Source organism: Crocodylus siamensis, chromosome 2 (assembly GCF_052110815.1).
Source record: "Crocodylus siamensis isolate JL-2025a chromosome 2, ASM5211081v1, whole genome shotgun sequence".
Classification (NCBI taxonomy): domain Eukaryota; kingdom Metazoa; phylum Chordata; order Crocodylia; family Crocodylidae; genus Crocodylus; species Crocodylus siamensis.
In genome coordinates, this window is record NC_143396.1 from 266853262 (window position 1) to 266877784 (window position 24523).

Below are 24523 nucleotides of genomic sequence, written 5' to 3' on the forward strand. Positions count from 1 at the left end.
GAATCTAGGTTTACCTTTTCTTCTCCAGATCAATGTACTCCCTAGTGCATGGCCATATTACACAGTGTCTTCATCACAAATTATGGTCCTGATGAAGTGTGACAGCAGTACGTTTGGTAACATATCAATGTAATAAAAAAAGAAAGGTGCTGAAATGCTTTACACTGAGTTTCTGCTCTGGATGTTCACATACAACAGGACATAAATTACCCAGACTGTAACATTATTTATTTCACAGATTGTCACAATAGCTCAAAATCACTTTCCATGCAATCCGGTTTGCAAGAATGTATATAAATAATAGACCCTCCCCATACCAAGACCCTTTACGTCAACAGTCATTTATCACCCTATCATTTCAACACATCAGTGGCCTTGAACCTTGTGCCAGTCACAGGAGATGGGATCCATCTTCTACTAAAAGAAGCTTGACCTCTCTTCCTCTTAACGTAAGCTCTTTGTTCTGTTCCTTTTTCTGATTTATATTAAGAAGTTTGCATGTTTGGTATAAAGTGTAACTAGTTAGGGTTAAAGTTAGCTTGAGCCTGTGGGGATAAACCTAAGAAAAGGCAATGAGTAAAAGGGGAACAATCTAATACCTAAACTGTAAACTCTTTTGGGGAGGGACTGCCTTTTCCTGAAGTCCAGACTGTAAGTCCCTTGCACATGGTGGTGAGAAGTTACTCACACGAACAATTCCAGTAGCTGGACTAAGTAACTGGTCATCAGCATTAGGGGTTCATAATAATTCAGTCCAGCTTGTATGTCTAGCTGTTACAAATAAATAAAAATACAAATATATAAAAATGCAAATAAATAAAAAGAATAAGAAGGTCAAAGTGTCAGAACTGGGTCTTAGAGTCATGCCCATGACAGACCGTTTGTGGAGTAAGGAGCCACTAAGGTCCCCTCTACACATTACACTTAAGGCATGATTAACCAGGTAATCACACCTTAAGTTGTGACCTAGCTACATGTTCAACTAATTAATGATGTGAAACAAGCAATAAAACAAACAATAAGCTACAAAGGTATTCCACAAAAATGTGCAATAACTTTGTAGCTTGTTCTAATCACGCCATTAATTGAACATGTGGACAAGTGCTCCCCTGTGGCTGGGACCCCCATCAACTGAGGGGCTCCCAGGCACAGGGTTACCTGTTGCTAGCCCCACAGCTGAGGAAGCTCACAGTGGTGGCAACACTGTCAGCTGCAGGACTTGCAATGGGGAGAACACTGCCCCTGCCGTAAGCCCCACATCTCAGGAGTTTTGCAGTGGCAGCTGCGTTCTCCCCACTGCCCGTGCTGTAAGCCCTGCAACTGAGCATGGGCGACTGGTGCCTCCTGAGTCTGGGGGGCCCCCAGATCACTGATGGGGAGGGGGTCCCCAGTGGCCAATCACCGACTGGGGGGGGGGGGGTCCCCTAGCACTTCTACCGGCACTTCTGGTTTCGTGACTGGTGCTTCCAGGGAATGCGCGGCCAATCTCAGGGTGCACGTGCACCTGTGCACATCCCCTACGCACCGCTAATGCAACCAAGGATGCTTATATCAGGGGCACCAGTGATAAGCTTGGTGGTATCTAATGTGCAATCCCACAATTGCACCTCCTGGTATGCACGTGTGGCATTGCAGGAGGCACAACAGTATAGATCATGTGTTAGATCCTATTGCACCTTTACCTGCACGTGTAGAGAGGCCCAAAGACAATGAAGGCAGCAGAACCAGGCTTTTACTAATGATGATATGTTATATCTCATTCTGGCCTAGTACCACCTGAAACACACCCAGAATCTGATGTGTTATACTGGACTGCTTGCTAGTAAGGAGACAGCAATTGACAGCAGCTCTTGCAAAGTGCTCATCCTTATACTGTTTCCCTACACTTGCAGAGAGTTGAATCAGTTCCCATCTTTCAAGGTCCAATCTTATTGATCACCAGATCTAGGTTTACTTTTGCTATATTCATTAAATTATTCTTTAATTTAATTCCCGCTGTATCACCCCATCCTCGGCCTCCACTTTTTTGTAACTGGCATAATTTTGGATCCACTTCAGTATCTTTAAGCACTGTGAGATTTTTTGATGATTGCCATTATATGAGATAGGAAACATTATGTTGTTAGAACTTTAAATTATAAAAGATTTTTCAGGTTTGGAATTTGAATACATATTTTTGTGACTCAGTCATGAATAACCACCATTCGCATATAATGCTTTTCTGCATTCAACTTATATCCCTCTGATTTAATCCTTTTTTTTTAGTTTTGCTGATGAAAATGGATTCTAAAGCTAAATTATAGAAGCAATTATGGACCACCTTGCCAAGTAATCCATGGCATGTATGTGGATGCATATATACACATGCATTAAAGGTCCGCCTGAGCCTCACAGCCCATCAGGCTAACATGGTTAAAACTCACTGGTTTCTGTAGCCAATACACAAAGGTGTGATGTGGCTGTAATCATAGCTGGCCACTCCTGCCTCTTCAAGTCAAATGACTAGGAACTCATTTACCACCGAGCCAACTGTAAGCAACATTTGGCACAAATCTAGAGTAAGGCTTGGCCTTATGCTTCTGGGGTAGAAGAGAGACCCACTCTTCCATTCTGCCCTACAGTGCTGTGTCTCAATGAGCATGCATATGCAGGGACTTGCATTTCCCATGGGACAAAAAGCTGCAGCACATGCAGTCTGGTGTGTCACAAAGTGACCCAGGTGAGGTAGGGGAGATTGAGGCCAGCACTTACAGTCCTGGGGGCCTCCTGGACTGAACCAGCCGCTCAGATCCTGGCTGTCAGCCAGAGCATGGCTCTGACTGGCCAGGCTCCCTTTCTGTCTTGCCCCATTTTTTTTAGTGGTAGCTTTTTTTTATATCAGGATCTCCCAGTGTCGAAAAAAGTGCCAGGCTGCAAATTTGCAGCACGGTGAATGGGTGGATGTGTACCACATGTGGGTTGCAGCATCTCAAGCTACTTTGAGGCTCCACAAACCTCACATGCATGCTCATCAGGACGCACCCCAAATGTGTATTTTTCTGAGATAGACACAACCAAACCAGTTCTTCCCCTTTGGCAACCAGTTGCTTTATCAGCATCCAGAGTTAACATGACAACTTTATTTGCCCCAAATCAGGGTCCCAGTCTATCAGGTACCATACCAAGGTAGAGCAGTAAGCAGCCTGAGCCCCAAAGACCTTACTGTGTACATGAACAAAGCATTGATAGGGAAAAGAGATATAATATGCAAACAATAATAATTAGTAGTCATAGCATTTAAAACAGTTTTTGCCATTGGAATAACTTTCCTTGGAAATGACGGCATAATTTGCTTTGGCGGCATTATGTTTCTTGCCTACCAATCTATTTAGCTGTTATTTTACAGTTCTCTTTCATTAAGTAAATAGACTGATAATGAGTAACAGCATTGTCTTCCAGGTTTTGATGCAACTAAATGCAATGTATTCAAGACTCTAGCAACTTTATTTGATATATTAGAAATACAAAGCACCCAGGGCATTTATTGCATCATATTTATGCAAATTCAACTCCATCATTGTAAATCTGGTGTAGGAGATTTAAAAAATCAGGTTATGTAATCAAAACTGATTTCTCCAATGCTTTATGAAATTGCGCTGGTTACATGATTAGCATTAGACCTGACCTACAACACTCAAATGAAGCTAATGTTCAGAGTCAATCTTATTACTGGTCAGCTGTATCAGCTACACTTGCCTCTGTGAACTACAGAAATTGTGGAGAGACTTTCTCTGTAGGAAATGATCTTGTCCTTTCTTTTTATGGTTCTGGACCATGATTACCCATCACATAAATTCAAGATTTGAACTTTCTCTTACTTCAAAACTAATATAATTAGCAATCTTCTCTCCAAATATCTCAAATGGTTGCCACCTCCCATGTGTCTGTATGTGTTAGGAAACGAAAAGTACTATTGCCAGATACCGAAAAGAATCCACTGTCCTGCTGGAGAAATAGGATAGTTATAATAAGACTGATTATTTCCTCCTTTGAGTCTGCAAATACTTATGCATGTGAGTAGTTTTACACAGGAACGATCCCACTATGGTTAACTGCACATCTCATCAGGTGAAAATCTCATGTCTGATAGATGTGTGTGCAGATAAGTGTTGCAGTACTGCATCTGCCGTTGCCCTTATTGATTAATTTTAGCATTTTGGGCTCATCTTTAGTCTCTTGCTAACATACTCATGGGGATAAAAAGGGGTCTGATTATCTCATAACTTATACCAGTTTTACATGCATCTGATTTCACTGAAGTCACTCCAGATTTTCATTGACATGAGATATAATTGGGCCCTGTATTTTTTTCATCTGCAATAGCATATGCATCACTAATCTGAGTTTGTGCGATCTGTTCCTAGGCAGGGGAAAATTTGAAGTTATTTTTTTCCCCAATTCAGCTATAAATATGCTTTAATGTACAGCTTTTATTGCTGTATTACTTTTCTATTTTGTGATGTGGTGAATGTTTTAACCTCTTTTTGTGCTGTCTTTCAAATTTTTAATGTATTCTGTCTTCTTTTTTTTTTTACTGCTGACTTAAGTCCCTGATCTTGCAAACATTTAACTAGGTGCATTACTTTCCTTGTAGACTATTCCCATTAACTACTATAAGGCTGCTCATATGTATTTATTTCATTTATATGTCACACTTCTCAAAAAAAAACTCAGCAGCTTACAACATAAAAACAAAAAACTTTTAAGAGCAGATAAAATATTAAGTAAGATATAAAAGTAACAAAAATTTGTGTCAAAATTGGCAGGATTACCTTCATCCACGGGTGCTGAGGGAATTGGCTGGTGTCATTGTGGAGCCATTGGCACGGCTGTTCGAGGACTCCTGGTGCTCCAGCCAAGTCCCTGAGAAATGGAAAAGGGCCAATGTGGTCCTATTTTCAAGAAGGGGAGGAAGGAAGAGCCTGGCAACTACAGGCCAGTCAGCCTCACTTCTATCCTGGGGAAGGTCTTTGAAAAAATTATCAAGGGCCACATTTGTGAGAGCCCTGCAGGGGAAGTGATGTTGAGGGGTAACCAACATGGGTTTGTGCCAGGCCGATCCTGCCTGACTAACCTGGTCTCTTTCTATGACCAGGTAACAAAGAGCTTAGATGGGAAGGAGGAAGTCGATGTCATCTTCTTGGACTTCCAGAAGGCCTTCGGCACAGTGTCCCACCCAATTCTGGTGGGCGAGCTGAGGGACTGCGGCATTGATGAACGTACGGTCACATGGGTGGCAAACTGGCTCCAGGGGCACACCCAGAGAGTGGTGGTGGATGGGTCAATGTCAACCTGGGAGGGTGTGGGCAGTAGAGTCCCCCAGGGCTCGGTCCTTGGGCCAATGCTGTTCAACATTTTCATTAGCAACCTGGACGAGGGTGTGGAGAGCACCCTGTTCAAGTTCGCAAATGACACCAGGCTGTGGGATAAAGTGAATACACCGGCAGGCAGGGACTGCATCCAGGCAGACCTGGATAGATTAGAGAAGTGGGCGGATCTGAAAAGGACACGGTTCAACAAGGACAAGTGCAGGGTGCTGCACCTGGGGAGAGGGAACCAGCATTATGGTTATAGGTTAGGGGCTGACCCTCTCAGCAGCACAGAGGCAGAGAGGGATCTTGGAGTCAGGATTGACTCCAGGATGAATATGAGTTGCCAATGCGATGAAGCAATAGGCAGAGCCAACCGCACCCTGTCCTGCATCAACAGGGGCATCACTAACAGGTCCCGAGAGGTCTTGCTCCCCTTCTATGCGGTGCTGGTCAGGCCGCAGCTGGAGCCCTGTGTCCAGTTCTGGGCGCTGCACTTCAAGAAGGACGTGGAGAACCTGGAGAGGGTCCAGAGGAGGGCCACTCATATGGTTGAGGGCCTCTGTGGCCAGCCCTATGAGGAGAGGCTGAGGGACCTGAATCTCTTCAGTCTCCGCAAGAGGAGACTGAGGGGGGATTTTGTGGCTGCCTACAACTTTATCAGGGGCCACCAGCAGGGACTTGGGGAAAGTCTGTTCACCAGGGCCCTCCTTGGAGTCACCAGGAACAATGGCCACAAGCTGAGGGTGGATAGGTTTAGGTTAGATAGTAGGAAGAACTACTTCACAGTAAGGGTGGCCAGAGCCTGCAATAGGCTTCCTAGAGAGGTGGTGCTCTCACCTTCCCTGGAGATTTTCAAGAGGAGACTGGATAGGCACCTGGCTGGGGTCTTATGACCCCTGCCACCCCCAGTGCTCCTTCCTGCCCATGGCAGGGTGTCAGATTTGATGATCTGTCTAGGTCCCTTCCCACTCATTGATTCTATGATTCTATGAAAAACTCCCCAAATGATATATCTCTATATATCTAAATGATATCAAGGAATATCATTCGACTGAGCAAATCATGGTGCAGAGGAATTGGAAAATGTCTTTCTCTTCAGTTCATAAACATCAAGCGTGGCAGGAGAAAAAGAGGGTTTGCGCCATAAGCATTTAACACCTGCGGTCAAACTGTCCAGTCATAAGTGTGAGCATGCAGAAGACCCTGCCATGAGATGTAAATGTCTGGTTAAGACAACACACAGATGTTTATTTTCACCCAGTTCAAACACTCAGAAAGTCACCTGATTCTCGCTTGTCATGCCTTGGTGTTGAAAGTTTGTTTGTCAGAGGTGGTCTAATCTGCTGCTTGTTGATCCAGATATGCCAGGTCCAAATCTTTTTGGGGGCTCCTACCTCCCTTACATCCCATCCAAGCACCACCCAGCTGTTAAAGCATCAGTCATGCCCTTGGTTCCCAATGGGTGTTCTCTTTTTATTCTTCAATCCCTTAGACCTGTGGTTGTCTCAGGCCTGATATGGCAGCTAAGCCGGCCCCAATGGTCATTCTATCAAGGCTTGGTAAATAGAAGAGAAATGAAGAACACCACAAAGCAGGAAACTGGAACTCGGGTAAGTCTTCCAACCCATAGGGCCATTATGGCCACTGGCAGCAACCTCCTGCAACAATGCAAGTTAGTCCTGAGGGGGTGAAGACCAATGCTTCCTCTAAGGAGTAGCGGTCCATGAGCATGCCACCTCGGTCTGTGAGCATGCTGCCTTGGTCTGGTGTGGGACACTTACTGAAGGGGGCTGAGGGCTGGAGGCTTGGGCCGGAGCCTGGAGCTGAGAGGCTTGGGGTCGGAGGCTAGGGCTGGGGGCCACAGCTGGGCCGGAGGTGAGAGGCTGGGGGCTGGAGGCTGCGGGCCAGGGGATGGAGCTGAGAAGCTAGAGCTGGGGTTGGAGGCCAGAGGCTGGAGCCGAGAGGCTGGGGGCCAGAGGCTGGAGCATACTCCACAGGCTCCGGGGAAGTGCTCCACTTCCCCGCATCAGGGCCAGGGAGTGGGGGCTCCCAGCTCCAGCCTCCATCCCTGCCTTGCCTCACCTCAGGGAGGAGCTGCTGCCTGCTCCAAGTGAGGCTTCACCAGCTCTGGGACACTGCTCCACTCCCCTGCATTGCCTCAGGGAGTGAGGAGGAGGCATGTGGTGTCAGGGCCGGAGAGCGGAGCAGTATCCCAGAGCCAGCAGAGCCTCACTTGGGGCAGGCAGCAGCTCTTTCCCGAGGTGTGGCAAGGCAGGGATGGAGGCTGGAGCGGGGGGCTAGCGTGGGCTCCACTGGCTCCAGGGAAGTGCTCCACTCCCGAGCCCTCATGCCACATGCTTCATACACAGGTGAAGCGGGGGAGTGGAGCAGTTCTCCGGAGCTGGCGGAGCCTGCCCCAGGCTCCCACCCTTACCTTGCCTAGGAGCTGACCTTCAGCTCCTCTCCCAGTGCACGGCCTTGAAAAGTCTGTGCATGGCCAGACTTTCAGTTGTGTGTGGCTGCACACGCAGGCACATTAGAGGGAACCTTGGTGGAGGGTCTTTTCTTGGGGGCAGAGAAGCAGCAGGAAAACAACCCTTAAAGTCACATGAGCCAAGAAAACTTACTGGATGCAGGCATGGTGGTAAGGAGCAGGGAACCACAGGAAGATATACTGGGTGTAGGCACTGGGTTGATGAGAGAAGATCATCATCAATCAGCACCAGCTGTCAGCTACAAAAGCTGGCTGCCAGGGAGTAGTTGGGGAGCAACAGCAACACTGCAGCTGGGTGCTCCCGGCTGGCATACCCAGCTGTTCTACAAGCCAGAGACATCAGGGACAGTCCCAAAGAGAAGCCTGCCTCCCTGAGGAATAACGTCCAGCACAAGACAAGAGAAGGATGTCAAGGGATGGATGGCACAGTGATGCACAGAGACGCATGACTACTGTGTCTCACCTCTAAACTAAATATACCCATAGTTTGGAGGAAAGACCACTGCATCCCTGGGGGGGTTTTCTGATTTTTGATTTTCTTTGTAATTTTTACATAGCTTCTGGGGCCAGAGACTGGGGCCACATTTAATTGATATCCCCCCCAGGCTAAGGGACCAGGAGCCTTCTGAGACTCTGGGGCAGAAGACTGGATTAGCTAGGAAGGCTAGCCTGCCCAACCCAAGAGAAAATGGTTGTAAGAAGGATTGTTCTCCCATGTTTTCTGAGCATTTTATAGACAAACATGGCAGGAAGACTAAATGGCCAGTGGCAAGCATGTGGACAGAAGCTGTACATACCAAAATCCACTAGAGAGCCAGCTGGGGTGACAACACACATCAGTGCCCAAGGAAGCTGGAGTCATCATCTGTATGGCCAAGACCATCAGGTTGGTACATGGATGGGGTGTAGGGAAGGTGGAGCCTCAAGAGCGCCTATATGCTATACTTCCAAGCAAGTCCAAGTCTGATGAGAACCTCTCATATCTTAACTTACGAGCAAGATGTGGCACGTGAGTATTGGGGGCGGCAAATGGTGGCAGCAAGTGCCAGAGAAAGACCAAGCCTGAGCAAGGTCACCCAGCCCTGAGCTGCTTGGGAGTAGTTGTTTGATGCTAGATGTGCACAGTTGCCTCCATGTTTGGGCCTCTATCTTGGCCTTAGACACCTTGGCATCGGTCCCTAGTGCCTCTACGGCACAGGTCAGTTCCCGATGAGGGATAGCCCCTTTTACTGTCCCTTTATTAACTCTACTTTGCTCAAGTAAGGAATACAGTTCTTACCCGAGTGTCTCTCTGGCCCAGGACTGTCGCTGGGTTTTCTTTCTCCTTTCTCCAGCTGGTGGGGACTCAGCCTAATAGACTCCACCTGGTCTGAAAGGAAAGTAAATAGAAATGCAAACAGGAGTGCTGCCAGCTCTCTCATGGCAGCCTCATTCTCTTGGGTCAGCTTTCTATAGGCTCTCCTTGCCACTCTCACTGCTTCAGGCTCAGCATTGGTGTCCCAGGTTATCAGAGCTCCTCTGAGATCCTGGGCTGAGAATCAGCCCTCTCCCCATCTTCTAGGGTTTCTGCTCTAGTGTCCCAACACTCCAGCATTTGAGTTCCCCTCTAGAGTCCATCTTGCCCCCTCTCTGGTCTTGGCAGCGGGCCAGAAATACCAGCACAGCTGCAGAGAGATCCAATCCAGATGAAGAAGCTGCTAGTAAAGTGGGTCTCCCACAGTGACTTCCAGTCCCTTGTTATTGCCAGCTCTGGTGGGGTAGGTCAGTTGTTTCCCTCTGTGGCTGTGGGTTTAAAAGGGGCTTTTCTTCACCTTTTCACGGGTATATTTAGTTTAGAGGTGAAGCAAAGCAAATCAAGTTTATATTAAATTTCAGCAAAAATATCCTAACTGTAGAACAGTAGGACACTGAAAAAACCTGTGTAGGGAAGATGTAGAATCATCTTTCACAGTGGTTTCCAAGAAAAGTCTAGATGAACATCTATCTGGAATGGTTTAGGAACAGTGAATCCTGCATTTGTGTGGGGGCTTGGATAACCCCTGATGTCCCCCCACCACAGCAGTTCTAACTATCCACTTTTTCTAATCTAATAGGAAAGAGTTACTAAAAGTTAAAAACATATATGTGTTCTTCATTCCTTCTCTTTTTCCTCTCTGTGGCAGGGATGAGGCCATGGAGAACAGCTCACCTGAAGAGAGATGAGTGGAGCCAGCAGGACACTGTGCCAAGCTGGAAGTGCAGCAGGAAAAACTGCCACGCCAGAGAAAGAAGAAATAAAAAGAGCAACGGTTCTGGGAGGAGCCAGAACCAGCTCCCACACCAGCCTGAACATGCTTTATGGTGGCATGCTGGCATCAATTCTCCAGCTGGCTCCCTGAAAATGGAATAAACCCCCCGATGGACTGGGGGCAGGAGGAACCAGAAATGGGTTCCCCGGTCGGCCCAGGGTAGCTTGGGGCAGAGTATAGCCCCACTGAGAGAAAGTGGTGGCAGCACCAGGAATGGGACTCTGAAAATAAGCTAAGCTCAAGAGAGCTAAACTACTTACCTGAGATGGTGCCATGGATTCCAGACCTCTGCAGACAGGAGTGGACCAACCAGGAACCTGAGGAGAGAGGGAGAGATGGACGCTTGGACAAACCGGAGAGAGGGAAAAATACATTGGGAAGCAAGGTACTCCAGGGTCAGGAAAGAGTCTAGACCAGTTCCAATACGGCCTAAAACAAGCTGGATGAGATGCTGTCCAAACATGACTATTATAACTCAAAAAGCCAAAATAAAAAAAGGCTATACTGTGACCAGCCCTAGAGAATTGGGAAATAAGATCCTTGGATGGTGCTAGATGGGGTGTAGGAGAGGCAGAGCCCCAAAATGGGAAGACAGATGGGAAGATTGAAGGAGGGTGCCAGAAAAGGTGGGACGTACCATTTTCCTCCCAATTAAACAAGCTTATTCCAGCAAGACATGGGAGGATAGAATCCCTGAGGACCTTACAAGAAATCTAACCCAGCAGCAAGCTGTCCATTCCCCAAGCGACAGCGAAGTCTGAAAAAAAATACAAACAAGGCACACTGGTGAATGGCACAGAAGATTACACTCTCCCCCTTCCACAATCTTAGAGAGAAATTGAGTTCTCAGTGCTCTCCTATTGACTTCAGTAGGGTTGCATTGGTTTTAAAGAAAGTTGTATGTAGCGTAAGGTAGCTAGTTACGCTGATGGTTCTTCAAGCTAAACTGAAGAGTCAGCTTGACAAGAACAGTATTGACCTTTTACCCAACAAAGGAGATTTAATGCCAGTTATTTATAGAAGGCTTAAATAATATAATTCCCCCAAAAGGCTGCCTGCCGAGAGATGGAACTAACATAACTCATGCTTACAATATCCACATCCATGACTCACACACGTCAAACAGTCACTGCATGAACTTACTTGGTTCTATTGACCTGTGAGGGCCTATAGTAGCTTGAATTAAAATTTAAATCTGCTGCTCATTTCCACATGTTCCTCTTGCAGTGACTGACTTTCGTGCCCCCAGTAACAAAATACTTGAACTGTACTACAGAATTCTTCAGAATGGATGCTGTTGATAGCTATTCTCTCCCCAGTTGTTTTCAGGGCAGACACTGAAGTTTCATGACTCGCTGGTCAAATGTGACCTATCTGAGAATATTTCCAGGGGTGTTTTGATTATTGAGTATGATCAACATTGTCCTGACATTTGCCCAGGTGCCTGTGCTCTGTTTTCAAAGTCTTTGCTCTGATTCACTTTCATTGAATTTACAGTTGTCTCTTATAGTTGAGATTAATGGGGATTTTATTTTATAAGTGAGTATAAAGTTCATTTGCAGGGTATTTATTGCCTCAGCTCCACAGCAGTGATAAATCTTTCTTGAAACAAAATGGCCTAGTGCTTGCTTTGTGCTCATTAAGTTTGTCTAAACACTCAAAAAAGTTCTTATTTAATCTCTTCCTGGCATCAATTCCTATAACTTGGAAGTAAAATGCATTGTGCATTGTACATGAATGCCCCATAGTGCCAGAAACCAGATCATGAGGCCCCCTTATCAACTGCTTTTCACCTCAGAATCCAGGGCTTTTATTAGCAAACTAAACTGTATGTGTGCAAGGCCTTGTGTGTGTATCACCAACACTGCATTTGAAGGGCAGCATCTGTGAAAGTTTCTAGCCTACTCCTCCTCAAAATATCTCCCAAATAGTTCCACCACCTCAGCCCTCAAACATGGGACACAACTGTAAATGATTCCTTCACTTCTCCTCACCACCTCACCACTGCCCTTAGCTGCCCTTTACTGCCTTCCACCCTTCACATACAGGAACAAATAATTTGAGAGTCACTTCAGCTGCAGATAACACTCTTCCTCAGAGAGACCAACCCGTCTCATCCAGCCATGACTATCTGTTTGCTGCCCTGGTTGCATTGCTGATTCAGCCACCCATAACCTCTATCATTTGCTGCAATGAATAACTGCCAAGGGTCCCTGCAGTAACTTACTTCTTCACTTCACCTTGGCAACTCCCTCCTGCATCTGACTGCTGTGCCATGGCATAGCAGGTGTCCCCTCCATGACTCGCCAGCCCTGCTCTATCTGCCACAACTCGTTGGTTCCTCAGTGGACAGGGTCGGTCGTCTGGTTCGCTTGGTGGCCCACGGTTCACCCGGTGGTCATTCACGGGTCTCCGTCACCCCTATACCCTGGCCTCACTCCACCTTGTGTGCATTGTTTCCCATTGGCCTTGGCCCCTTCTGTGGAGTCGCGCCCTTCTGCGGCCGCCTGCTTTGACTGTTGGCCAACGTGGGGCCTATTCCATCAGCTCTGACCCTACTCTGCCTTCCTCCTTCTCTCTAGCCCCTTCTCCCAGGGAAACATAAAGAAAATCTCCGAGGCTCTCCCCTCAGCCCTGATACTGGGGGAAACTCAAAAGGTCCTCCCCTCCTCAACCCCTTCACTCAGGGAAACAGAAAAACAACTCATTAATGGAACCTTAAACACAGGGCCACTCTTTGACATGACCACACCCCACTTCTACACTTCTCTCCACCCCTACTTTAGCTCGGGGATGTTCCTCCTGTCATCAGTCGTCCCTGAGATTTCTTCCTGCGCTGCTGCTGACTTGGCCAAAAATGGCAGCGATACCCGCCCCAATTGTGACCACTCTGGGGCTTCCTCTGGGTCCTTCCCTCTGGTGTGGTTCCCCTCTCACCCTGGCCGCTCCAACACTCCCACCTGGGATCCTGCCGAGTCTTCGGTTCATCCCTAGGCCCCTGTTCAGGTCCGGGGTTCCTGCTGCCTGACGGACTCCCATCCCTGGCTCTTGGTGGGCTGCCCTGCTCCAGCCTCCTCCCGGTTCACCAGGTTCTGCAAGAACCATAGCAGGGGTCTCCTCTCTTCCTCAGGCTGGCTGGGGTCCTTTTTCCCCGCCCCTCTCTCCTCCCTCCTCCGCGGCATCAGCCGCCATTTTTATCATCGCTGGCTGGCACTCATGGCTGACATCACTGGCCAGCCTTAATTGGATAAATATGCGGCTGATGAGCCACACAGGCTCTTCCTTCCACCCCTGGTGTGCTGTGCCTTCTGCTGTGGGTAAGTGCTTGTTATCTTTTGCACGTCCCTTCCTGGGACACCTAGAAACAAAGCTATCCAGTACAGATTCCCATGAGGAGTGAGCAAAGAAACTTTACCAGGAGAGGATGACAGACAGAATAATTATAGAAGAAAGGCTGGCTTGATTAAAGGAAAATCTGGGTTACTAAGACCTATGTAGTGAAGCAGTTAGCAGAAATCAAGTATATAATAATGAGCCATGAAGTGAATTGATTCCCTCAGCTCTACCTGAATAGAAGCATGGCTGTCCCTACTGGGCAATTTGTTTTAAATGCTAAGTGGAGCATGAACCAAAGAAGGGTGTGGCTGTGCACCCCAACCCTCCCCCCACTCCTGGAGCTGCCCCTGTCCATAGGCCTCCATCCAAGATATGGGATGCGTGTAGACGAAACGGGGGCCCTAAATTGAAGTGGTAGTTTTTTAAAAATACTGCTTCAATTTAGTGGCCTTTAAACCCCCATGTCATGCACACACCCCAATTTACCTCCCTCTCTGTGGTGGGGAGGGGAAGACAAGCTGCTGGCAGGCAGAGTCCCTGGGATGCAGAGGGAGGGGGGTGGTGTGCTTTCCTCTGCAGCAGCAGCAGCCCCCACCAGGCAGCACCTGCCTATAGGCACCTGGTTTGGACGGTTCCAGAGGGCACCACAGCCATGGAGGGAAGCACTAGGCCCCCACACAGCTCAGGCAGGCTTCAGGGAATAACAATAATAAAAAAGGATCAGTCTTGCTGCTTTTCTTGGGTGGAGCCAGCCTTCCCAGAATGCTGCCAGGCTGCCTGCATGGGCTTCCTGCAGAGCCCCTGAGCTGAACAGAGCCCAGTGCTTCACTCCATGGCTGTAGGGAAGCAAACTAAAACTCCTCAAAGGAGTTTTAATTTGCTGCACCCCAAGTCATTTAAGGTGCATTACGCTGCCGAATTTTCTATAGTAGCTGGAATTAGAGCGCAATATGCCGCCAACACGTGCAAACACCAACACCACTGAAGTGGCGCAAAAGCATTTAACCCACTTTAAAGTGTCGCGCAACCGCGTGCCCCTCAATTTGTCTACACACAGCCATAAGCACCAAAGTTGTAAAAAAGCAGCTAGCGATTTTGGGTGTCTCCATTTTTTATGCCTAAACTGAGACAACGTATTGGTGCCTGATTATCAGAAAGGTTTGAGAACTTATCCTCTGAAAAGCAGGCCCAGTCTGAGCACCCAAAAACAGAGGCAACAAAACCTTTAGTCAGTATGAAAAATATTAGTTTATGCATAATTTTACCAGAGCTTTTTATGTCCCAGGCGCAATCTTCAAAGTCGAGCCTATAAAAAGAAATAATCTCTGAATACATTATTAGTTGCATAATACAGTGAGACCAACTTCAGTTGCAAACAAAGTTAGAGCCACCTTTATTTCTCATTGGTAGCACACATGCTTGGTCCTTGATTCTTGCAATCTTATACGATTATCTTCTCACAAAACACAAGAGCTTAGGATGTGTACCTCTAGATTTTAATACAAACACATTTTAAACTTAATGGATGAGTCACTTCAACCATCTAGTATAAAAGTGCTTAGGCACCTATGTACTATGAATAAATTGATATATAGCTATGTGACAGGGGGCTGCTCTCAGGGCCAGGGCTCACACCAGCCTACCCACCTGTCTCTATGGGGCAGTCTGCCCAGTCTCTCCTGCCATGACTTTGCTGTTCCCATAACCTGGTGGAAAATGCAGGAGACTGCCCATTACATGCCCTGATGCCAGGGGACATTATCTGCGGCTCTGAACCTTCCCTACACCACAGCCCATGCCTTGCAGATGGCATCCATGGTGACATTATGTTCCTGGCCTAGAGCCAGGCCAAGCTTAGCCCTCACTCTCAGGCCTCTTTCACACACACATATTCATTCCACCCTCCTCTCACTAGGGCCTCTTCCACTCCACCCCCTCTCACAGGGTCTCTTTCTCACATCGACAACTTGTTCAGCCCTGCTCCCTCTTGGAGTGGTCATAGGCTTTCTCTGGATCATGCATTGGGTGGCAGATGTACAGTCTCTTGGGCCTCTCCCACGACCCTCACCTGGATAGTGGCCAGCCAAGTTCCTGACCTGGCCCAAGCTTGCCCTGGCCCCTCCTGGGGCAGCTTTACATAAACATACACAAATACACACTGGGCCCCTGGCCCCATGTACTTGGCCCCCAGGCCTCTGTTCCCCATCACTGGGGCTCCATGCTTCCCTCAACTTGCTCTCCAGGGGGCTGGCCCATGTGCTGCGCTTCAGGCTGACCCTCAGCCCTACTCAACCCTCGTCTGGGCCCTCACTACCACCCCCTCTCTGGGGTTACACATCTATCCCTTCCTTTGGGACTCTGGGGTTTCCCCCCCCCGTGGAGGCTCAAGTGGCCACAGCCATGCCTGACCCCACCTGGGTCTTACAACCTCTTTGGTCTCAGGTCGCCATAGCCATGCCTGGCCTCCTTGTACCCACAGTGTTGTGGGGGCTAGGGGTTAAGGTGCCCTGACCCACCTGTCCCTGGAGTGGTAAGTGGCCTGGCATTTCCTGGGGGCGCCCACACCACCAAGAACCTCACCAGGCCGCCCATCCTCAGCAGGGTGCAGTTTTAGGTCATGCCCAGGACCAAGAGCCTCCTGCTCTTACCTACAAGATGTTTCATACAGCCTTTCAGCCAGGCAATGTTTCTACCTGGGCAGCCAGCAACGAACTGCTGTATTTATATAGGCAGCCAGTGTTTTAAAATGACTGCTGCACTCAAGCACCTGCTGACTGCTTGACTCAGCCCTTGAAGTGGCAGACACTGCAAGTGCACTGCCACAAGATAATATTCTCCTCCCTGCTTTTTATTATTATACATGTGTTTTATTATTTCTCTACAAGTGGTTTCACTGAAGTTGATGAGCTCTATAATATGATGTATCCTTAATGCATATTAGTCCATTAAATCATGCATAAAAATTCTTTAAGGATATCTTTTATACTCTGTTCAGTAGACAAGTTACATAGCTGCTTGATCATTTGCATTTGCTGCTTGTTCTGCAATATAGTCCTAGATGAATCTTCATGTTTCAATGTTTCTGTTTTGAAAATCACTGTGTGGCACAAGGAAATCTATTGTAAACCTTGCTTTGCAGATTTAGTAAGAGACTCAACAAAAAGTTCTGCTTCTTCATCATCATCAGAGCTTTGTCCTCTAATGGTACATTCAGTCATGTATTTTACCATTGCATTTCTTTGCAATTTGTGGCCAGTGACGCACTTTTGTGTCCAAAATGGTTGCTTTTATTATATCCGAGAGCTGCTAACTGCAGTGGCCGTGGTATATCTAATATACAAATCTGTGTACAAAAGCTGAAGAGCTTAAAGTTATCAGCAACTTCTAACTGTTGCTGCTTTCTCTAGACTGTTTTGTAGAAACTAAATTTCAAATATTCTTTTATAAATTTCATAGATTTCAAGGATCAGAAAGGACCAGTTAGATCATTGAGTCTGACCCCTGCTCTGGGCAGCAAAGAGTGCTGGGGTCAAGTGACCCCAGCCAGGTGCTTGTCTAATCTCCTCTTGAACACCTCCAAGCTAGGAGAAAGCGCCACCTCCCTTGGAAGTCCATTCCATACGTTGACAACCCTCACCATAAAGAATTTTTTCCTGATGTCCAATCTAAATCTATTCTCCTTCAGTTTATGGCCATTGTTTCTAGCAACCCCAAGGGGTGCCCTGGTAAACAGAGTATCCCCTATTCCCTGATGACCCCTCCTGATGAGTTTGTAGACAGCCACAAGATCACCTCTCAGCCTTCTCTTGCTGAGGCTGAAAAGATTCAGGTCCCTCAGTCTGTCTTCATAGGATCTTACTATAGGCCCTCAACCATGTGAGTAGCCCTTCTCTGAACCCTTTCCAGGTTATCCACATCCCTCTTGAAGTTCGACGCCCAAAACTGGATGCAGTACTCCAGTTGCGGCCTCACCAATGCCGCATAGAGGGGAAGTATCACCTCCCTAGACCTGCTCATGATGCACCTGCTAATGCAAGACAGAGTGCAGTTAGCCTTATTTATTACCTTATCACATTGGTGACTCATGTTCATTTTTGTGTCGACTACGACTCTGAGATCCCTTTCCACTGATGTGGTAAATAGAATGGTACTTCCCAGTCTATAGGTGTATTGGTGATTTTTTCTGCCCAGGTGCAGCACTTTGTACATATTCTTATCCCTTCCATTTGTCATCAAGTTACAACGTAAAACTTGACAGATTTATAATTTCCTAAATATGTCCTGTCTCCCTTCTTGAATATTGAAATGTTGGTCTCTATCTCTACTCTTGATGAATACTTCAAAATGTCATGTTAGATTTTATTTTCAGCGTCTTCACATAGAAAATTGTCTGGTCCAGATAATCTGCCGAAGTTAAGTTAATTAGCCATTCAATGTAGGGTTTGCTTCACTGCAGTTTAGCAAAGCAGAAAAGTCTTCTTCTGCACTCATAAAGACAGAAACCTTCCATTTGCCAGAGGTGTGGTTGCATATGCAAATTACACACAAACTCTCAAAACAAAAATTGTAAGGTTACTTGTTCATTAACCCAGCAATTTGTGATGTATTGAATACCAATGTATGGTGTTCAGCAGAATATTCAGCAACATCTCCTGGATCATCAGATGGCAAAAAGAGACTGCTAAACATATGGCCTAATAAACTTTGACAAACATCAAGGGATTCAGGTTGGATCCACCTCCATGATGTGGTTAGAGTAAAAGGCAAGAGAAAAAGGCTTCTTCCACAATAAAATGAGGAAAACAGAATAAGCATGAGCTGAAACGATAAATTATAGAGGATGTCGTGGGGAGAAATCAAACCAATCTCTCCAAATATTTTTAGCATGCTCAGTTTCCATTCAGTTGCTCAACAGGAGGTTTAGCAATCTCACCTGGCAGCTTATTAACACTCTGCTCATCGGCAAGAATACAGGAAGCAATCTACAAGGGCCTTGTGGTTAATCAAATCCTTTTGAAAATGGCACAAGAGAATCTGTGCAAAATTGTTGGTTAATAAGCTGCTTACAAGGCAGAATGTTAGGCAAAGTCTGTGCAAGAGCATTGTTATATGGAACCAAAGTCAGCTCACAAATTTTCACAACTATGATAATATGTATTATTGTAGTTGTGTAATATATGTATTATACAACTACAATAATATATATATATTATCATAGTTGTGAAAATTTGTGAGCTGACTGCTTCCATATAACAATGCTCATGCATAGGCTTGGCCTAACATTCTGTTCTAGCTAGCTAGCTAGCTAGCTACCTCTGTAGATTCATGTTACAAATAATTGTTGCAGAAGGAAAGATAGATTTCCCTTCCTTCCTTCCACTTTGGATGCTTCAGTCTAGGCTCGCTTGGAGCTGCATGGGGTTATCCTGAGTGTAAGACTCCCCGACTTCCTATCTCTTTACTTTTCTGACTCCCAATTGTCTAAAAGTCTCTTGTTTCTGTTTATCTCCCTTTCTGATTTTTTCTTGCATTTTTGCAGTTTTTCCTTCTTTTTCGCTGTTCTCTGTCCCCTCTCCCTTTACTTCTGGTTTCTTTGTCTGCAAGTTGCTACTTTCAGAGTTTGTTTTCCTTACTGTTTCTTGTTTGCTTGTTTGTTGCGAAGAGTTATCTTTTTCTATATCTTGCCCTTCAAGGGGTGCTCTTAACCCCCCCTTTTCTTTTTTTTCCTTATTTTTCTGTTTCTGGTTTATTCCTAAACCCCATAAGCTCCCCCCACAACTCTTTTCACTCTGCCCCTTCCCTTCCCCACCCCCCTCCAGGCACTTTACATTTTCCCCCCCGGTTTTTTATGGCTGCATTCCCAGACACTTATCTTTGTAGCTAATACACACATCTTCATTTTTCGTTCCCTTAGCTTTAGTTTTGAAATTAACCCTGTCCTAGCAGGAATGGCTGCTCCTACACCCAGCAGTTGGCATGGGGATGCCTCTCAAGACCTCCCTTTTAACCATGGCTTGAGGGTTCCCACCCCTTCCTATGTCGGGGTTGAGGTCTGCGTAGGTGCCCTAGCTGGTCTCCTGGGACAGCGTAACGTATGTTCCACGGGTCATGTTAACACGGTCCCAGTGATTTACCGGAATGCTTCCACCCTGGTCAACAGGGTGTGTGCGGAGGGCCTAGACATCGCGGGTGTACACTATCTTGGCACGCCCCTAGACACCCAGGCAGTGAGGGTGGTGATTTCCAGCGTGCCCCTACAAGTGACCAACCAGGAGCTGGCCAAGGGACTCGAGCCCTATGGGGTTCCTATGAGTCCCTTTCTCCAGCTGACAATGAGAAGCAAGGACCCAAAGCTGAAGCATGTCCTGTCTTTTCAAAGGCAGGTTTTCATGCTCCTCAGGGAGGGCCCTCGGTCTCTACCTCACTCCTTAAACCTCATGCATGATGGGAGGAGATTTGTGATTTATTTTTCCTTAGGGGAGAACACGTATTTCCAGTGTGGTAGTTCTTCCCACCTGGCAGCCCAGTGCCCGTGGGGGAAAGCAGCTGGAACATCAGTGACTGATGAGACATAGGCTCCACTGAGTGAGTCTGGGAACTAGTCCTGAACTCCTTTCACCCCTCTTCTATCTGAGGGGGCTGGAGTCTCTGGTGTGAGAGCATCATCCAGCAGACAAGCTCAGCCCTCTCCCCCACCCATTCCACCTATGGTGCCTCCCCCCACAGTGCAGAGACCCCACCAGGTGGAGGGGCTGATGTCTCCACTTGCCCCCTGCCTGCCCCTACCACCCTGGCGGAGGCGGCTGGGGTGGCAGGTGACTGTAGCACCAAGGCCCTGTTGAACAATGGAGCTCGGGCCTTCTCCTGGCTGCCTTCCCCCACGGCCTTGTCTGAGCTGGCTGGCCCTAGTGGGGTGGGCCAGGAGCAGTTCTGCCCATCCCCATGAAGGGTGGGCTGCCTGCCACTAGGAAGAAGATGAACAAAGACAGGAAGGTGAAGGGGGCCTCTCAGAACACCCCATCCCCATGGGGACCCTCCTCAGTTGGTTGCTGCTAGGGAGTCTAACCCTGCTCCGGCTGTTATGCCAGTGACCCTGTTGCATTTGACTGCAGATAGGGATGACTTGGAGGCAGGAGAGGTGACGGTGGGGGTCACCAACCCCTTGCCTGTCTCCTAGCTCCTGGAGTGTGACGGTCAGAACCAGAGGGATTAATAAGCAATAAATATGTGCTTCTTAGAGACATTTGGTATTTTGCCTAAACAGGTAATATTAGTTAATATAAAGTTTGTAAACTGCAAATGTAAGTTGTCTGTCATAAGTTTAACTAAAATGATAAAATTAACTGTTCGTGGAACTGACTGGGTCCCATAGGCAAAGCTGTAGCTGTGAGATTAGCTGACCTAACAGTTTCTGCTCAGGGTTCAGCTTTGACAATAAAAAAACTGGATCCAACTGCCTAGCACACCCAACACATTCCAGGAAAGCACATCCCAAGAAAGCATATTCAAATAAAACCTAAAAGGGGTTGGGGCTTAGGCAGACAATTTCAATTTCAAACCTAAAGGTGTTGCATTATAATTTGCTTATTGGATAAACCCGAGTCTGGGTAGTAACCTTTTATGATAATTTTTAACACCTTTCAATCCCATAGGGTAACAGCTATAGGGCAACATTGTGAGTGGCTCTAACGCCAACAGATTAGCATAAGACTAGGTATAAAAAGCACGTGCATCAGGTAACCAGCAGGAAGGAGGAAACAGAGCAGTCATTTCTGCTCCACGCCTGAACCCTGGACTCCCGGTGTGAATGAGGATCGGATCCTGATCAAGGGATCTTCCCTGGTAATCCCTCTGACAGCGTTGATCGGGGATGTTTGACTTCGCTGGAATCACTTGACACATACCTGGCATTGAGAGACTATCGATAAGTTGCCAGCCCATGTCTGTCTATCTGTAGTTTTGAACAGCCTAGTGGCTAATACCCTCTCAGCGCGCAGTTGACCTGTGACAGAATTGATCTATCTATCTGTTGTTATTATTTGTTATTTACTATTAGCTCTTTAATACTGCATTATCTGCCTATTGCATTTATCTTTCTGTTAACTGTTGTGTGTGTGTAAGCTATAATAACTTTGCCTTTACTTCACTCCCAACGTTGCCTCCTCGATCTGAAATTGAATCCAACAGCTAAGCTGGCCTGTGATAAAATTGATACACTCACACTGCCCAGCTGGCCTGTGACACTGGAGTTGGTTGAAGTAAAAGGAACACAGAATGCCTCTCTTCTGGAGGCTCGACCCAGGGGGCTGCAGAGGAGTCTCTAACCTCACATCCCTGCCTACCAAATTGGATGAGGAGGCTAGTGAGACGGAGATCCATTTTTCTGACTGTCGCAAGTGACCTCAAGAGCAGGATGGCCTCTCTCCCCACAAGAAGTCAGGGATCGATCTCTTGGAGTCAGTCCTCAACCTGGACGATGAGAGGAGGCTGATGTGTCTAGACACCGAGGGTGTAGACACAGCATTTGTGTAGAAGCTCCCACCTGGGGTGCAGCCTCACTGTACTTCTGTCAGAAATGTCCAGCCCATGTTGACAGACCCCGCCCTGGGTCAGGCCTGACTATGGGGGGTCTCCTGGCCTTTTTGAAGCAGACCAAAGGACAGAAGAATGTAGCAGGGTGCATCACCCAGTGGTGCACAGATCCTAAACTCTTTGTCAAGGCTGCCAGAGCTGCATCCAAACTTATGCAACAAGATCTAGGCGCTTGGCAGATGGCTTACTGTCTGGAGAAGCTCGCACAGTGGGTGAGAGATGAGTGGGGCCTGGGGGGGGGCGGATCTCTGGAGTAGAATAAGGCATGATAGGCCTTCCCTGACCTGTCTCTGCTATTTTGCTCTACTCCTGGGTGTTCACTCTTTCACCTACACCTTACCTCGCTCTTCCTCTCCCACACCCACACCCATGGCAGCCATTACCATTGGCACTTTTAACATCAACGGCTTTCGAGAGCCAGTAAAATGGGAGGCTGTCCTGGAGCTCCTGCGCCACAAGCGGCTGGCCATTGCCTTCCTCCAGGAGACACATTCTGATGGGTTCAACCAGGTGGCTTGGCACGCTGCCTGGCAAGGCCACTTGTTCCTGAGCCATGGCACCAACCTTAGTGCCAGGGTCATGACTCTATCACCACAACCACAGTATGATGTGGTGGCATGGGAGGACATCCCCAGCCACCTGCTGACTGTCCACATTACCCTAGCACAACACCACCTGCTACTCGTCAACATCTACACAACCACTGATGGCCAGGAGAGGGTCGCTTTCTTTGAGACCTTGGCCGCCCTCCTGCACAACACTAATGAGATGATGACCTGCTCCTCGTAGGCAGGGACTTTAATTGCACCACTGAAGCCTTGCTCGATTCCATGGGGCCTGAGCCTCACCTGCCCTCAGCCCACAAGCTGCAGTCTGCCTTGGAGACAGCAGGTCTTGTTGATGTCTGGTGAGCCCTGCATCCTGATGCATGCCAGTACACCTGGGGCAGGATGAGTGCCAGTGGTCTCACCATAGCTCACCTTGACCACCTTTGTCACCAGGCACCATCTGCCACATCATTCCCTTGCGCCTGTCAGATCATGGCCTAGCCTGCTGTGAACTGAGCCTGCTGGGGAGAACCTGTGCGTGGGCGTACTATTGGTGCTTCAGAGTCAGCATGCTTCAAGACTCCTACTTCCTGGACTGCTTTACCAACTTTTGGCAGCGCTGGGTGGCCATGAGACTGAGCTACTCCTCCTGGAAGCTATGGTGGTAAGTGGGCAAGGTACAGATCAAGGCCTTTTGCCAGCAGTACACCCAGCTGGCCACAAATAAACCGTGCCACCATATCTGAGAACTGGAAGAAGATGTGGCAGAGCTTGAGACTACCCTGCTGGCTGCCAGCAGTAATGCAGTGCTGCACAAGAGCCTCCGATTCTGCAGAAAATGTCTGCACGGCTTGGCAGAGAGCGTGGCCCATGGAGTGAGACTCCCCGCCCACTGCCAAAAACTGGCAGAAACCAACACCCCAACCTGCTTCTTCTTCAACCTGGAGCAGCAGCAGGCAGCAAACAAAGTCTTAGATCACATCAAGACCCCTGAGGGCTGGGTAATCACAGTCCTGCGTGAAGTATATGAGCATGCCATCGCCTTCTATCATGACCTGTTTGCAGATGAGCCGTCCTGCCCTGAAGCCATGCAGGAACTCCACGAGGGCCTGCTACATCTCTGTGCCCTGGAGGCCAGTGAGGTTGAGCAGGAATTGTCTCTGGAGGAGCTGGCAGCTGCCACAGCTGGCCTCGCCTCCGGAAAGCCCCAGGCCTCGACAGGTTATCTGCTGAGTTTTACAAGACCTTCTGGCCTCTCCTCAGCCCCTGCCTCCTGTGCGTTTTCCAGGAGAGCCTTGCTGACAAGGTAAGGCCAATCAGCTGCTACTGAGCGGTGCTTACGCTGCAGCCCAAGGAGGGAGACCTTGGCTGCATTAACTGGTGGCCAGTCTCTCTGCTGTGTGCAGCCTACAAGATTCTGGCCAAAGTGCTGGCGACCTGCTTCCACACTGTCATGGCCTCTGTCATTAGGCCTGAGCAGAGCTACTGTGGGCTGGGCAGGACCATTTAAGACAACCTGTTCCTACTGTGTGACCTACTCACAGCCAGTGAACTCTTCTGCCTAGACATTGGCTTCATTTCTCTGTACCGGGAGAAGGTCTTTGATTGGGTGGGCTGTGCCAACCTCTTCTACACCCTGGAGACCTTTGGCTTTGGGTCCCTCTTCACCAGGGCCTTCTGAGTCTTGTATCAAGACACCTCTAACTTGCTCAAGGTGAACAGCGTGTGCTGCGCCCCATTCCCCATGCACAGGGACATCTGTCAGGGCTGCACCGTGTTGGGCATGCTCTATGCCCTGGCCATCAAACTGCTGCTGCATGTGCTGTGGCACTGCCTGAGTGGTGTGGCCTTGCCATCGGCCACAAGCCCATCCATTGGCCCTCCGCTCTAGCTGTCAGCGTATGCAGATGATGT

At 47.9% G+C, this 24523-nt stretch overlaps 1 long non-coding RNA gene across 1 annotated transcript; it reads right to left on the reverse strand.

The window, feature by feature from the left end:
• Positions 1-4787: 4787 nt before the first annotated feature.
• LOC149872144 (uncharacterized) lies at positions 4788-10452 on the reverse strand. Its single transcript, XR_016440634.1, has 3 exons — positions 10394-10452; positions 9125-9214; positions 4788-4902 (listed from the first exon to the last, which is right to left on the reverse strand). It is a non-coding gene; the product is annotated as an uncharacterized LOC149872144 (long non-coding RNA).
• Between the last annotated feature and the right edge of the window lie 14071 nt (positions 10453-24523).